Genomic DNA, 17,733 nt, shown 5'->3' with positions numbered 1-17,733 from the left:
ACAAATTAAAAGAGTTAAGTAAAGTATTTCCTGTTTTTGCATGGTCAAAAGAATGAGTTTGGAAAGATCTTGGAACTGATTAGGCCATTTACATGTATTTTAATGTTCTTATAACATAATTTCACTATAACGTAAATGTTCCTGGAACGGGTTATTTACGTTATAGGAGCGTCTACTGTATAGTTAAATGAAGCAACTGCACTGGCTGCTCTCACTAGTGAAATACACAGACAAGCTTTGCAGGTATCACTAGTAAGAGGCTGACAATCTTGGCAAGTGTCACTAATCAGATACGCAGACACCCTTTATGGGTGCCAGTGAGCAATCGACTTGATAAGCTATGAGGGTGCAGCCGTATAAACAAGTCTTGTAGAGTTGTAGGTGCCACTCGCCTCAACTGTAAAATGTTTTATAGGTGTCACTAATGAACTGTGTAGACAATCTATGTATGTGATACTGGCTATACACACAGGGAAGCTTTTACTGCTGCCACTAAGAACAGTTTGATGCTTCTGGATGAACTGCTACCACAATTGACCAAACGCACCCCACATGGAGGCAACTCCCGTCGCTTCTTCTTCAACTCGAACACAACAATATTTTATTAGCGAAGTACAATAAAACTGGTGAGTGAGTAGAAACAGAAAAAGGCTACTTGGGTTCTTTTACAGTATGTAAATATTTAGAAGCATCTTGGCATTTCACAAAGATTCCATGGTGTAGTCCTACACATGTACCTGAATATGTGCAGTGTGGAAACCTCAAACTGACATATGTTTATCAAGCGAGAGTTGTGTGACACTTTTATTTACACCATGGGAAAACAACTTCTCAGGCTGGGTCAAACGACAGTAGCTTAATCAAGCTTAAAGATGTGATAAGGCTAAATTTTAGTGGATTTTAATAGAAACTATCGATGTTTTTTATCTTTTGAGATGTTGCTTGTCGTTTTAGGATAAAACTTTAAATCTAGGTACAGATACATTATTATAAATACTTCAAACGACTGGAGTAAGAATAGTTGAAATATTGTCATATTAGTTTCCTCTAGATGTTGTGTAAACATATGAGTACCAGTTACGATTCTGCCTGTCTACGGTAATTAGGTTATCGAGTTAACTTATTTCATTGCGACCTTTGCATTAGCCGCATCTTTAAAAATAAGTTGGCAAGACCAACTGCATCACTAAAAAGTCATGTATAGTCAACATTATTAGCAGGTCTATATTCCCCGAGACGGTTGAGCCGCCCCAACTTTTTAGTGAGTTTCGGAGGCTAAGTACTAAGAATTGCGGTCTATGATCATTCTCGTGGAATTTCCATGTTGGAAATTCCAAGAACCGAAGAAAATTCCAATAAGAAATCTATTAGCTACTAACGTTCTAGATTGTTTTCGTGGTGAGCTCGCCAAATGAGTGATCTTGTAAGACTTTATTAAGACCCGCAAACTGAACTTTATTGCTTATAGTAGGGATGTGAAGAAGACCCCCAAACTTGCATTTTCACCAATTTTCAGGCTCACTAATATAGTATTGGTTTTGCCTGCTACTAATGCAGTGAGTGATCCTTTTCTGCATTGAAACGAATCAAAACATCGACGAGGAGCACTATGGAGCAGGCTCGGCTAAATAATCTTCTAATATTACACAAATATAAAGATGATGAAATAGATATAGAATCAGTTGTGAAAAATTTCTGTCATGGGCACATTGACAGAACAAGAGTTATTGCAATAAAGAAGTAATTGCTCTTTTTTGGTCAAGGTCCCTTACAGAAATCTGTAGTGTCATGAGTTTGATATCGTTTGTTGAATAAAAAAAATGTTTTGCCTACTATGAACCATAAACAATATATTTATGTAGATTTTGATGCTTACAATTAATTGCATTCATGCATATTCTGAGGGTTGTTGATGTCAAAAAGGTTCAGAGCTTCAGGGCGCTGCGCCGAACCACGTTGGGGGCTTACACCGCCCTCCAAACTCCAAACGTTCATAACTAGTTGCCTAACATTTGCACACCCAACTTGCAAATAGGAATACAGGTCTGATTATTAGTATCAACTCGTAAAAAAATAAATCTGCTTGTCACATTTGATCAATTGATTCTAGTATAAAACAAATAGTTTTTTGAAATGCCAAAATAGTGAACACGAAGCGACGTCAATTTCTTTGAAATCAATTAACCCACTGATTCTGGCAAAGGGTTAATAAAGCCATTTTCGCACCTGGTTGGCAGTTTTTGGCATGGACACACCTGTTTCCCCTTAGTGGTGTGGAGTACAAAATTTCTTGAGCTCCTAATATTTAGTCCGTTTGAATTGAGTCGAGCTATAAAAAAGTATCTACGGGGCGATGATGTATTCAGTATGTTCTGCAAATTATAGGAGACCGCATCAGTACCTCAGAGCATGGGCCCGACTGCCTCAGAGAGTACTTTTGAGCTCCCTAGCAACTTGCATTAGCAATACCCACCGACATTGTGCCTTTTAAAATTATGCCTGCGAGTCAACTCAACAAGACATCATTAGAAATTCAACAATGCCTCGACTGGGTTGAGGAAGTGGAGAGAGCTGAGTTCGACAAGCCTGTTCAGGTATAATGCATGACTGCGACCGAGACAGTTCGGTTGGCAGACTTTTACAGCCACCTTTACAGAAGCTACCAATTAAATTGGCCGAGATAAGAATTGAGAAAAAAAAGTAATTCATACCGAGCGCTATGTCAGCAGTAGCATATTGAAGCAGGTGGAAGATGCACTGAAAAAGTCTGGCACCGGCAGCGTATATGGAGTAACTATAAAGGCGGGCAAAAACAGACATTTCTAAAAATAAGTGTGGGCATACTGTGGGCAATAAAGACACAGCATTTTGCTTTGTATGGCTGCCGTATCACTTATGACAGATCACGCAAGACCAGGTGATGGCCCATCAGATGGCTTCCCAAGCTGCCGTGTTTAGCAGTGCAGTATCTGGTTGACCGGGCTTGCTAGAGATTGTTTCTGTGCGCTAGATGGTGTAGGGTCAACCTTGAAGTGCTGCCCTGCCAACCAAATTTGACTGTGGCCGACAGCTCCCCTAAAGAGCCAACGGCCCTGGCTGTTACTACTACAAGCACAGAGGAAAAGCGCCGGCTGAGAGTCTCAAACTGGCCTCGAGTTGGCATGGCTCAGTCAAGCCCAACACAACAGAGAGAGCTCAATTCCTCTTTAGGAAGCGGCCAATACCAGCCAAGACAGCGATGCCACCGGAGGAGCTCGTATCTAGAGGAACTGAGCAAAAAATACATTGAAAGCGGGTAAAGCCTAACAAAGAAGAAAGCGTATAAAAGTGTTTGTACTTCTAAAAGAATGTATGTTCTTGGTTTATTACCTGTCATCCATCTATTCTTATATACAGTATATTTAATAAATATGCATGTATATATTGTTGGTGGCTAACACTTTGTGCGTTTATTGCTCGACTGTCTTGTGGAGTGTAGAGAGAACCAGCAGTTTTTTTACAATATTTTCTATTTGGTTTGGAAGATATCATAAACAAGGTTAGACGATTTCCGGGTTATCCGAGCTGGTCTCTTAGCCTCAGTATCTCTGTCTGGTCATGCTGGCTCTTTAATGCACTGGGTCGACATTAGCAGCAATCAAGTTTTGAAATTGAAATCACTACTGTTGATGCGATGAGGCCACTCATGTTATGAATTTACAATATAATTTTAGAGTGTGCAGCCATGCTTACCGTAAAACCTTTAATTAGACGCCACCTTGATTTGAAAAATAGACTCCTGCATTAGCTCAGTGCTTGACTCAACAATTCATCTACATCTAGCTACTATTCAACTAGGAAGCTAAAGCTTCAAAGTTGGAGTTGTCTTCTTGAACAAGCACCAACAATTAACTCATATAAAAATTACATTTACGACCATCTCTTTTTCATCTACAAAACTACTAATAGCCAAGAAGTGCATTTTGATGAGTCTTTCTAACCTTGCTAGATAGTGCTCCAGCTTTAGTAGTTTTACTGACCAGTTTTAGTATAATATAACAATTATTGTATTATCTTGTGCGTGTATCATCAGCAGACTGATTATATGGAGGTATACTAATTAGAGTGCATCCCTCAACTATTGAACCCCACAAAGCTGGGAGACTATGGTATGCAGTATCGGCACTGTTGACACTGGCTTGGCCATGATCTAGTTATTTGGTAGAAATGCCCTGTGCCTCGACTGCATGAAAGGGACAATAAAAGAATTATGTCTATATTACAACAACAAATAAATAGACGGTAAATGGAAAGTGAATACTAATATCATCTAAACAGTTCCTTGATATCAATTGGACGGGTGCTTGTGGATGTTTAGAAAAAAAACAGCAAGTAATGAATTCTTGGCAAGTAGAAAATCACACAGACTTTGTGAGCTTAGCTAAGCTGTTGTTGAGGAAGGAAAATACAATATAAAAGCAGGTTCGAAGTTGAACGAGATAAAAAGAATCAAGGTCAGATCTGTTCTAAAAACTGTAAAAGTTGGAGCATCATAAAAGTAGAAAATGCGAAGGTGGATAAAAAGTATCTCATGAAATATGATAAATATACAGAGGTAAGAAAGTGCAAGACAACACGGGTGAGTTGAAACAGTCAAGGAGATAATATGATGGCTGATTTGTGAGCTGAATGAAAGTGTATCTATCAGCCAATGGTCCCATCAACTGCTGCTGCTACTGCTAGTGAACTCTTGCAAACATGGTATGAGTGGAAGGTTGTCAGATGTTTGGAAGGTGGGTTGTCGCACCCTGCAACAGATTGGAGGTTGATAGATTCCATGTTTTGTTTTTCTGAAGTTAGCAAGAGCCCGTGTCTCTTAGTAGTAACATTTTATTAAACAGTAGACGTTCTTACTATGTAAATAATCTGTTATACCAACAGTAAGATAAATGTATATTTCCTAATCCGTATTAAGATTGACCCAAATTCGCTTCTTTGTCCCGTCAAACAGGAAAAACTGAACTTAATTTTTTAATTTAATTCCGATGCAGTAATTGTGGTATTATTGGTTGATATCGACACATTTTCTCTTTTTTCTCATCATTTTCACTCTGTTTAGGGTTCATGATTACGGTAATAATACGTCAAGTTATGGGAAGCCCACACCTTCAATGTTAAACCGATCTTTCAAACTTTTTTTATTGTATGAAATAAAATAAATTGAAGCAAAAATATACAGGCATTACCATAAGTCGCCTCTGTCTGGTTTTTTTCTGAAACCAGGGCTGGAGGTTAGAATAAAAGATTGATTTCAACGAGACTCCAATTCGTGACATTCAGATTGATAGACCGACAGTGTAACAACTGCACTAATCAACCGCCTTTAAAGGTTTACTTGCAACAAAATTCACATTACAGTTATTTGGTATCAAAAAATTTGCCATGTCTTACTCTGCTGTGTTGTAGGCACAACATATGTGGAAATGTGCTAACAAGCTTTTAAAAGTTCAAAAAATAACAGTTAATCGCCGCCATCATGAAACCGTCGTAGATCGGAATCGGTTTATTTGTCTGACGTAGTTAATCCATTTGGTTATTGTTTTGACACGTGATGTTCTCACGTGAATTGAAAGGCCAATAAAAGGCTAACTGTAAAACTTCTCGCATCACTAGTTTATGACAAACACTTCGAGTTTTCCCGAAGACCGTATCAAATATAGATGCTCGCTACTTTAAAGTTTTGTCTCGTCTTGGTCTAATCATGTAGTCGTAATCTGATCATGTGACCCATACTGCCTGTCAAACAGCGCAAATAATTTTTGCAGCATTTTTCGACTATCACAGGTGACCAACAGGCTCGTCATGTTTATTAGACAATGATATGTACTCCTTCAAACTAAGGTTAAAAAATTAAATGAATTTTCACGGCAGGTTATAAGATATCAGTGCTGAAAGTGACAGCATTACAATGACGATGAAATAAACGCATAAAAACAATAGACATGGTTTTATTGATTGCAAGAAGTATATTTGCAAGAATATTTCGACGAAGGAGGTTGCATGAAAGTGTAAACAGAAGCCATCTCGTTCAATTACATCCCATTTGAGCCGTTTTGGAAAGGGATTTTAATTTACGGCGTTTTCGTGATGGCGGCGATTAACTGTTCCTTTTTAAGCTTTTGAGAGCTTGTAATCATATTTCCACATATTTTGCACCTACAACACAGCACAGTAAGACATGGTGAATCTTTTGATACCAAATAACTGTAACGTGAATTTTGTTGCAAGTAAACCTTTAACATTGGGAGATCTTACAGATTCAACCTTTAAGTACTGTTTCAATTTTTAGTGACATTCAGATTGATAGACCGACAGTGTAAGACCTGCACTCATCAACCTCCTTTAAGTATTAATAAACAACTGTGCAGCTACTTACTCTCCATTTTGTAGGCACATCTGATGATCACTACTAACTAGCGTGTCATGAAAGTTGTATATATGCTATTACTAAACATTGCTAAATAATCATGCAGCTACTTATTATCTGTGTTTTATCTGTGTACTTGATGATCTCTCACGGTACTAGTTTAAATAATAGATATACCCTGGTAAGTCGTTAAACTCTTTCAAGTGCAACCCGAAAGAAAACAATATTTTTCTTTACGTTAAATGGAATTTGCGTCATAAAAGGTTTATATTATAGGAGAGTCCACTGTATAAACAATACAATACTACTTAAATAAATTGTGTTCCCAATAAGAGCCAAGTAAATGCCCACTACACTCTTTTTAAAAAAGCTACTTAAATAGAACAATTATAAATGTTACCTATGTTAAACAGCTTGTATGTTTTTGAACTTCTAGTCAGAGCAATAGTACAGTTAGCCTAAGTTTCAGTCATGATATAATACATATGAACAATAGTACTGTTACTGGGTAACTGCACTATGTCATGACTGAAACTTAGGGGAACTGTGAACCAAGTTTCAGCCATGATATAATATATATGAACAATAGTACTGTTACCGGGTAACTGCACTATGTGATGACTGACACTTAGGGGAACTGTTAACCAAGTTTCAGTCATGATGTAAAGTATATGAAGGCTGAAGAATAGACTCCAAATGGAAAAAGATCAAGTTGCTGGTTGAACTAATGATGCTAGGTGCGAACAGGAGAGGGTTAAAAACAATGATCAGCTAAAAATATTAGACACACACCTTAGGTTTGGGGTGGGTCTCCTTTATCTGAGGGTTGTGCTTTGGATGTAGAACTGGTGACTTGGATTGTCCCCCTCCATAGATAATGTTGGGAAGATTCTGAGAAGAAACATAAGTGGAATGTAGATACATAAGTGTAAGTGTGATGTAGATACATTTATGCTGACCTGATTGGATGGTGAGTATCAATCTATATATCAATTATCAATATGATTTAGACAGACTAAATCATTAACTAACCCTTGGGCCTTGTCGGTTGGGTTTTTTATCATAGATGTCATATCTGTCAAAGTACGGGTGGTTCAGCAAGATCTTTGGCAAAGCAACCCTGAAATGTCAAAATTTCCACCTTCATGGTTTCAAGCACAATAACACTAGAGTACAGTGTTGTCAAGAATTATGACACAACTCAAAAATGGACGCCTTTGTTCACCTTAGTACCCTCGCGGGAGCCATATTAATTTATTCAATTAACACTATTGCCTACAACTAAATGCGAAACTTTTTTCTTTTTCCAGTAAAATAAAGCTAAGCTGCATCATATAATAGTATCACAAAATTAATAGGTTGAGAATACTATAAGCAAACAGCTCGGCTATCCTTTGATTTTTGTAAAGTTCAGTTGCATACACATTTTCATTAAAAAAATTAATTACCAATCGGTGTTTATTGAAAACTCACTCCATATTAATTATTAGAAACTTCTGCATCTAACGATGTCTGGTTTGTGGTGGTTTCTATTGACTTGCCCTACTGATTGTATGCTATGTGGGAATGATATTTAATGTTTTATAAGGAAAATATGAATTTGGAGTTGTCTTCTTGAACAAGCACCGACAACTCATACAAAAATAGCATTTAAGACCTTTTTTTTTCATCCACAAAACTACTAATAGTCAATAAGGGCTTTTTGACGAGTCTTTCTAGCCTTGCTAAATATTGCTACAGGGTTAGTAGTTATACTGACCAGTTTTAGTATAATATAAAAATTATTGTATTGTCTTGTGCGTGTATCATCAGCAGACTGATTATATGGAGGCATACTAATTAGAGTGCATCCCTCAACTATTGAACCCCACAAAGCTGGGAGACTATTGTATGCAGTCTCTGCACTGTTGACACTGGCTAAAGCCTGGCTCCCATATACGTCGCAAAGCATCGGCGACAGCACCGCAGGCTATTAGCGGTGAAATGGGAAAATACGTGCTGGGTACCGCCGAGGACCGCCGGTAGTAGCCGACGGCAACACAACTGTTTAGCGCTGCTCAAATTTCGCAAAAGGACGCAGGTAGTCTTCCCGAAATGCACTGTACGGGTAAAGGTCACCATTATAGGAACGACATGGCGAACATTTTATTTGATTACGCAATAATGTTTGCGATATTATTAACGATGTGGCTTTTATGTGAACAGATGCCGCCGAGCCTAGCGTCGCAAGCATTTTGCTGCACATGTTACCGCCGCCGGAGTCATGCAATCGATATGGGAACCAGGCTTTAGCCATGATCTAGTTAATTTGTAGAAATGTCTTGTGCCTTAGGCGTCTATTGTATATAGCTTGTAATATGTTGTAACACTGTCTTTTAAGTAGACCACAAAATAAAAAGGTAGTCACCTTGAGAAAGGACAGAGCGTTGGGACTGATATTTGGGACTTTTTCTTCTAAGAGTAGCTGTTTGTCGGGAGTTGGTATAGTCATTCCATTAAAGAAGGAGTTGTTGCTGAAGACTTGCATGTGTCTGGGCAGTAGATCCCCTGTATATATAAACTATCTGTTAACATACGAGAATCCCAGTATAAATTAACTATATCTTATATCTTATCATTAACTTATCATCCGTGGACATCATGTATATATAAACTAAATGTTAACATCAGTGAATCTCTAGTATATATATATATATATACTATATGTTAAAATCAGTAAATCCCCAGTATAATTAAACTATATGTTAACATCAGTAAATCCCCAGTATATATATACGTATAAATTATCTGCTAATACCAGTGGACCTCTGTATATGAAAACTATATGATAACATCACTGAATCCCTACTATATATAAACTGTATGTTAACATCAAAGGACCACCCATATATATAAACGATCGGTTAACATCAGTGAACCTCTGTATAAATGAACTATATATATAACATCACTGAACCTCAGTATAGATAAACTATATGTTAACATTAACTCCTTTTCAAAGTTCTGATCATTGAAAAGGAAAAGAAGTCATTGTGAGACAGAAGTACTGGCAAATCAGACAATGTAGGGCAAAACCAACCTAAGGTTTTCCGTATAAGGTAGAGTTGGTCCACGTCTGACCTGCCTGGCCAAAGAGGCTGGCCAGTCATGAGCTCATAGAAAACGCAACCTATAGCCCATATGTCTACAGGAGGGCCGTACTGATTATCTCCAACCAACAGTTCAGGGCTGCGGTACCACCTAGTCGCAACATAATCTGTGTAATCATCATCAGGTCCAGCTACAAGAGATAAATTGATTTTATCCCAAGTGGAACACAGACCTGACCGGCTTGTCTAGCTATTATAGACAGTTGTGACTTGGAGTATGCTTGAGGGGTACCCTAGTGGAGTGAGGGATTGGGTACACACCAAAGAAGGGATACCCTAGTGGAGTGAGGAATTGGCTACACACCAAAGAAAAGGTATCCTAGTGGAGTGAGGGATTGGGTACACACCAAAGAAGGGATACCCTAGTAGAGTGAGGGATTGGCTACACACCAAAGAAAGGGTACCCTAGTGAAGTGAGGGATCGGCTACACACCAAAGAAAGGGTACCCTTGTAGAGTGAGGTATTGGCTACACACACCAAAGAAGTGTGTCATTTGAGACTCGCTGTTTCAAAACGTTGGTCTATAATAAAAAAATTAGGTAAAATAAAAAAGTTCTGCCTAGAAAATGTATTTTCAGTCAACATATACAACATTTACTATTCTAACATTTAAATGAAGGTGTTTGTTTATTTCTATGTAGGCCTATTGTGCTTATTTTTGTGTAAATTTCTGTGTAATTCATACTGAACTGGCTGTATTGCCTACTGCAGATCTTTACTGATTACAATAGTCTTGCTGACCATGTGAGTTTAAGCATTGTGCTTCACGAATGGGGATGTATTTTTCTTTTCGTGTGTTTTCACGCTCAGCGCTAGCTGAAGCATTAAGCATGAATCGTACTGTAATGGATGTGTACTACGCCTGTCTGTAAAACTGAAGGTTCCAAGTTCAAATCCAATATGAAGCGGATTGTTTGTCTCTATAACTGCATCGCTATAAGTGGACACACGAATGACAGATAAACACTGATATTTATATGTATGACAAATGAATAGTTTTATTGGACCCGCTGCAGGTCATCCTCAGAATTAATAGAGTAATCCCCTTGTTGATGCATTAGTAATGGAGGCATACAGAGCATTTTAAAGGTATACTTGCAACAAAATTCACATTACAGTTATTTGGTATCAAAAGATTCACCATGTCTTACTCTGCTGTGTTATAAGTGCAAAATATGTGGGAATGTGATTACAAGCTCTTAAAAGCTCAAAAATGAACAGTTAATCATGACCATCACGGAACCGCCGTAGATTGGAATTAATTTATTTCTCTGATTACCATAAGTCCTTATGGCTCAGCATAAGGAGCATAAGGACATACGGTATTTACTTTCTCTGACTTATTTACTATTGTTTTGACATGTGATGTTATCACGTGAATTGAAAGGCCTATAAAATGCTCAATATAAAACTTCTCATAGCACTAGACAAACATAGCTCTAGACAAACACCTCAGGTTTTACCGAAGAGCCCGTATCAAATATAGATGCTCGCTACTTTACAGTTTTGTTTCGGCTTGATCTAATGATCTAGTCGTAATCTGATCCTGTGACCCATACTTCCTACCAAACAGTGTGAATACTTTCTGCAACAATTTTCGACTATCACAGGTGACCAACAGGCTCGTCATGTTTACCAGAGAATGATATGCACGCCTTCGAGCTAGGGTAAAATAATTAAACGAGTTTTCACGGCAGGTTTTAAGATAACAGTGCTCAAAGTGATAGCGTTACAATGATGGTGAGATAGACGCGTAAGGACAATAGACATGGTTTTATTGAATGCGTGAAATATATTTGTGAAAATATTTCAACGAATGAGGTTGCATGAAAGTGTAAACAGAAGCCATATTGTTCAACTACATCCCATTTGAGCCGTTTTGGGAAGAGATTCTAATCTACGGTGGTTTGTGACGGCTGCGACTAACTGTTCGTTTTTGTGCTTTTAAGAGCTTGTAATCACATTTCCACATATTTTGCACCTACAACACAGCAGAGTAAGAGATGGTAAATTTTTTGATACTAAATAACTGCAATGTGAATTTTATTGCAAGTCAACTTTTAAGATATTTTAAAATAGCAGGTTGCATAGGAAACAGGAAGAGGCCCTAACATCAATCAACAAAATAATTAGTGCATCTTTGTCTCATGAAGGCTCATTATTAGATAAGGATTATCTTCATACAAGATAACTAAAAGCTAGGTGCTCAGACCAATTTCACAAATTTACCCATAATTCCCTGTTATGCCCCTGTTATATCCCTGAAATATGCCCTGTTCTATAGCTTGTATGTTAAACCATAACTGCCACGTACAACTTTTATCGTATTTACTAGGTAAATCAGACACGCTGATTCCGATTTTGTACTCAAAATAAGGATTGTTCAACCAACTTTCAAAGTCATGAAGGCTTTGATAAAGCGTTTCAACATCTGTCTCGAAAACAACACAATCGGCACAAGCTCCACCCATGAATTTGTGACGTAGCCTACCTTTTTAGGAATGGAAATTAGGGATGTTTAGTCCAATTTAGAATGATAGAGATGGGTGTCTTAAAACCCATTATTATTTAAATTCAGCCTTCAAAATAATCTCAGTCTTTTATGAAAGGTAGATAAACTATTCAAAATTGCTCGTAGCTTGCTACAGGATGTTTGATAGGCTGAACACCGATAAAAATGAGCTCAAAAAAGCACGATTTTATCCCAATCTAGCGTTCTTATTATACTTTTTTAACTCAATTTTAAATATGCAAGGCAAATAGCTTACCTACCTTTCAGAAAAAAACAGATTCTCTTCAAGGCTCAGTTTAGATAATAATTTGTTTTAAAACACTCATCTCTATCATTCTAAATCGGACTAAATGTCTCCAATTTCTGTTCCTAAAAAGCTAGCGTACGTCACATATTTATAGGCGGAGCTTGTTGTGCCAATCGTGTTGTTTTCGAGACCGATATTAAAACGCTGTAAAAAGCCATCATCACTCTGAAGGTTAGTGGACCAATCTCTATTTTGAGTACAAAATCGGAATCAGCGTGTCTGATTTACCTAGTAAATACGATAAAAGTTGTACGTGGCAGTTATGGTTTAAGACTAAACTGTGTCATAATGATGACGTATCTGTTTGCAAAGACACTAGATAGTTCTAAACAAGACAACACGGCACAAAAAATGGAAGAAAAACAATCTGGAGCATTGCGGATGAACGCTGTTGATTATTTGCATGAGAGGACACTGCCAGCTGGTGCCCTTTGACGCCCAGGTCGATTTATGAGGCGACCCATTATGGATTATTCAGTTGTGACTGAGCTAACGCGATCACAGCTCATTTACTCATAACAATCGAGCGAGCGCAATTAGCCAATACAACTAAGTTTAAGGCAATTATACGCCAACAATCAATTATTCACAGCGATGAATAGAAAATACGAATGAACGATTGGAATTGTGTAGAAAAATGTGGGTGAAATCGGCGACAGCTCAATGCAATTCTAACACAAACATAAGTTGCAGCCTGCGTCATTCGTCGGTTTCGTTGTTATTCCTTGAAGTAGAGGCCCTAATGGACTATTACTTTGAGAATAGAAGCTGAGCCTGGTTGACACTGAGCTGCAGGTGCTTACAACCAGTGCATGTTATCTATCTGCTGACTCATTCAAACACTCTTTGCATAGGTTAAGCCACCAAGTTTCAAGAATTATTTGAACAGACTGTTCTGTGTCAGATATAGAGAGATATCACAGGTCAAACATCTGCCAAGAGTTGTCAGGTGTGGATGCTTAGCTGTAAAAGCTATTTATTAAACAAAATCTCTCTATCTTTGGCCATGTTTTTAATCAGATATCCCTATAACACTATAAGCTATCTTCTGCTCCTGCCCAGATAGAACTCGCATACACTACAAACTATGCATTGTTGACTACCGATATCAACAAGTTTTCATGCCATGTTTTCAGCCTCACTTAGCAACATACTATATAATACTCAAGTAGTTGCCATCTTACTAATACACCTTTCAATAGGTCAGCATTGTAAGTCTTGATACATGATATGATGAGAACATGATACTATAATAATGTCTGCCCAAAGCCATGATTGACGGAAAAGAAAAATTATTGTGTCATAAAGCGTCTCTCCAGTTTTCAGCATGGCAGACTAACACTCTGACAAGTGCTAACAAGTGCTCACTAACATATCCGAATAGTTGTGTGTATTCACATAGTGGTATCGCAATATTAAACCTTCATTCCAAATATTCTAATGAATGAGCAAATGTTAGTGTTTTCATGAGTTAGATATTAAAAATTTGAATTTGGCATTTTATATAATTATAAATATTAGTGAAAGGCCTAAAATGGATAATTGTTTCCAAGTAACTTTCGACGTAAACATTTGTAGAGAACAAACCCCGACGAAAACAACAAGATATTGAGACAAGTGCGGCATATTTCAAGTGCAGACTTTGCAATTACAAAGGATGTCTGTTTAATTGATTATCTAGACTATAAAAATAATAATGATATATCAATAACATGTACTAATATAGCGTACAAAATCATATGTTTGAATAATGACAATATCATATAATTTTAGATTAGACTGTGAGAAAGAATAGAAATAATGCGTATTACCAACAGCATTTGTGTGCAATGAAAACAACTTCTCATGTTTCATAAGCGATTCCACCTGAATAAGAGCTGCTATAAAAGGCTTGTGAGTTGATCTAATAGTATTAGGAATGTGCTATAATACACCTCTTTAGTGCAACAAACTCGGTAGCAAACAAAGGCAGCCGGTGGTAAGTGCACGATGAAACACGAGACAGCTAGAAATACACAATCTATCCAACTTACTTAAAAGCCGTGCAAATCCGAAATCGCATAACTTGACTTTGCCTGACTTGGTTATAAGTATATTTTCTGGTTTCACATCTCGGTGAATGCACTAAAACAAGAAATATGGCGTAACATTAAGGGTACTGCACAAAAAAGGTAAAAACATGCAGCTTCAGTAAGGCAAATGAAGCAACTTTTTTGAGTTCCTATAGAAGTGAAACAGTCCGAGAGAGAATTCACAAAAGAAATCACACCTCTACATACAAAGTTAGTTTGTTCTAGGACTTGCTTTGTATGTAAAAACAATTATGTCGAAACCGATATTCCCATAAGAATACGCAGTAATTTATTTAATCCGTTTCACCAGAGGAAAACTTATGAAAACTCCTTCATAAAAACTTTAGATAATTACAAATATCATGAGAAAAAAATGTAAATGTATAAAACCATGAAAAAAAACTCACTGAGTTACATGTTGAAAAACAAAATAAGTTTTAAAATACTAAATAAAAACCACTTATTATTACCCCACTCAAGAGAAATACAAATGTAAGTGTAGACTCAGCTATACACAGTCTCTGAAGTGGAGGCACTGGTAGAGACACTGATAGCCTACTCTGACATACACAGGATATGGTGTATACAAACAACTTGTATGTTTCTTTTAATGTAATTTTAATTTATTTTAATGTTTTATACAAACTTTATGCTTTCTTGCAACTTGTTTTCCTTTTATTTTTTAAGCACAAACTTTTAACATCAACTTTCGGAAATTACTTCAGGTGTAAAGGTGCGTTTACACCAGGCCGATTTGTCGGAGTTGTTTCAACTCCGACAAAATTGGCCTGGTGTAAAAGGCAAATTGGTTGTAAAAACTGCATCGTCTCCGTCAAAGACACAAAATCGGTGAAATGCTACATACTATGTTGGTCCGATTTTGACGGCCGTCCTTGTCGGAGTGAAACAATAAATTGACCAATCATATCTCGTAAAATTGCAAAACTTCGCAATTGCGCGGGTAATATCATTAGCAATCGTAGCAATCATAAAACATGGCTGTTTATTGCGTTGTTCCTAAAGATCAGTTAAAATTAGCATTGAAAACACTGAGCTCTGAGCAGTTAATCACAGAGTTACAACCACGGTTCTACATATGGAACCATACGCATCCGGAGCATTTTTCACGGGCTCAAGGACAGTATGTGGATTTAGCCAAGTCGCTGAACAGTACAGGTTAGTAGGTCTAGCAATAGTGCGCAGTGTAGTGTTATCTATTGTGTAAACAGCTGATCTAGCAAAGGTAGTAAACATGTAGTAATTAAAAATTATTAATGTTTATGTTAATAGTTTGTTTATTACAACAAATTTAATAATGATCGCTTTTATTTGAACCCTCGCCAAACTGCAACCTATTTTCATCAATGCTGATGGTTTTATTAGAGATCACTCTCGTTGGTTTACCTACACAAGGATTCAATGTGTTAATTATTTATTTAGTTTTTTGTCTCATTTTAGTTCAAATTGTCAAAGCCATATTATCAAGGGCTACGCACGTACTGGCTTAAAGAATACAAAAAAGTCCTCAGTTCCCAGAGGTCAGGTGCAGGGGCTGGAGATACTTATCAACCTTCTTGGCCATACTACACCAGCCTAATGTTTCTTGCAGCGACGGTGCATGTCAATCAGACTGAGTCTAGTATTGAGATGCCTAGTGAAGGTACGTAGTTCATATAGAGAGTTTTATTATTTGTACATGGTACATGTAACAATACCCACGCTACTGTATGACAAATCGACAACTAACTCATATTCGTCATCTTTTTCAGCACCCACAGACTCAGCCAGTCAAGCTGACATGAATAAATCCGATTCAGCAGTGTTAGCTGTACCAATTGCCTCGTCTCCCAGTCTCGAGGAAATGAATGGTGATAGTGCGCCTGAAACTGCAGTTCAGCCATCCCGGTCGCTCAAGCGCAAGAGGGCGGAGTCTGAAGAAACCAGAGCTAAAACCTTAAAAGCGATAACAGACACTATGATGACAGTGCAGGAAAGTAGGAACCCAAAATTGGATGAGTATGACTATGCTGGTAAGATGATTGCTGAGCAGCTCCCCCAAATCTCAAATAAACAAGTAGCCTCGACCACATTGTTGAAGATTCAACAAATTCTTCATGAAGCTCGGTTTCAAGAGCAACCACCGGCACCTATATATGGCCAATCAACCGAAGCGGACACTGATCCGAGCTATTTAATATTATAGTACTAACAAGTTTTCATATAATCATAAACTTGTATTTTCTGCATATATATATACCTTTTTATGGGAATACTAAAATTCTCATGTACAACATGGTTACCTACTGTTCATTTGGTCCATAACCATATATGATATATTGAATGTATCCCTTTTTTGTCCTTATTTTAAACATGTAAATCAAACAGTTTATAAAATTATGTATTTAAATCACTATGTAGGCTAAAATCTGAACATTTCATTTTTTTAATTTGCAACATTTCAAAAAATTGAAATGATCAGAATTCAGCCTACATAATTATTAAAAAATATAATCTAACAGCTGCTTTGTTTATATATGTGAAACAAGGGCAAAAATAGGAGTAATTTAACATATAATTTATGGCCATGGACTAAGTTTACAGACTATATTTACAGTGGATGACAAAGTTTGTAAATGAGATTTTTAGTTTTTTAGAAACGTGGTCCAGTTTATTTTGCACATCACTGTATATGTCATAAGTGTGTGATAATATTTTTACACAGATCAATAGGACTCAAATATTCAATAAACATGCACTTTACAAACTGTCTGTACCATTGAGCAAAATGTTAACTGCTGTACGGTAGATGGCAAACACCGTAATTGCTTCCATAAAAAATGAGCTCTTGTAGTGTTGGTTGATGTACATCGAATATAATAACTCATCAATCCATGACTGCGTTACCATTGCTTGACAGATCTAAAACATAGGTAATTCTCATTCACTACTGCAAGAGACAGTCTTAAATATGCTCACCAAACTACAGGTGAACCGTGTGAAAAATTTTGAAATTATTGCAATTATTTGTATCCCTGCACACAAATTGCTGATGAGAAATGTCAGAACACAAGAGATGAATTTCAAGCAGCCTAGTTATAAAATGCTTTAAAATCAAGCTCACATGTATCATTGTAACAATGCGTACCCTCTCTGCCACCAGACTGCTCCATCTTTGTTGAGATAATCACAATACTGTTCCCGAACTATCTTAGCAGCTTCAGTTGGTCTAACGGGTCGAGCTTCAACACTAGGCATAGTGTCTGCTAGATTAGACGGTTCTCGAGGT

The 17,733-nt window shown here is 37.2% G+C and overlaps 1 pseudogene; it reads right to left on the bottom strand.

Moving 5' to 3' along the window:
• Nucleotides 1-7,186: 7,186 nt before the first annotated feature.
• LOC137397228 (cyclin-dependent kinase-like 1) overlaps nucleotides 7,187-17,733 on the bottom strand; it is a 485,333-nt pseudogene continuing 474,786 nt past the window's right edge.

Source organism: Watersipora subatra, chromosome 5, assembly GCF_963576615.1.
Source record: "Watersipora subatra chromosome 5, tzWatSuba1.1, whole genome shotgun sequence".
NCBI lineage: Eukaryota > Metazoa > Bryozoa > Gymnolaemata > Cheilostomatida > Watersiporidae > Watersipora > Watersipora subatra.
This window is presented reverse-complemented; position numbering and strand designations above follow the sequence as displayed.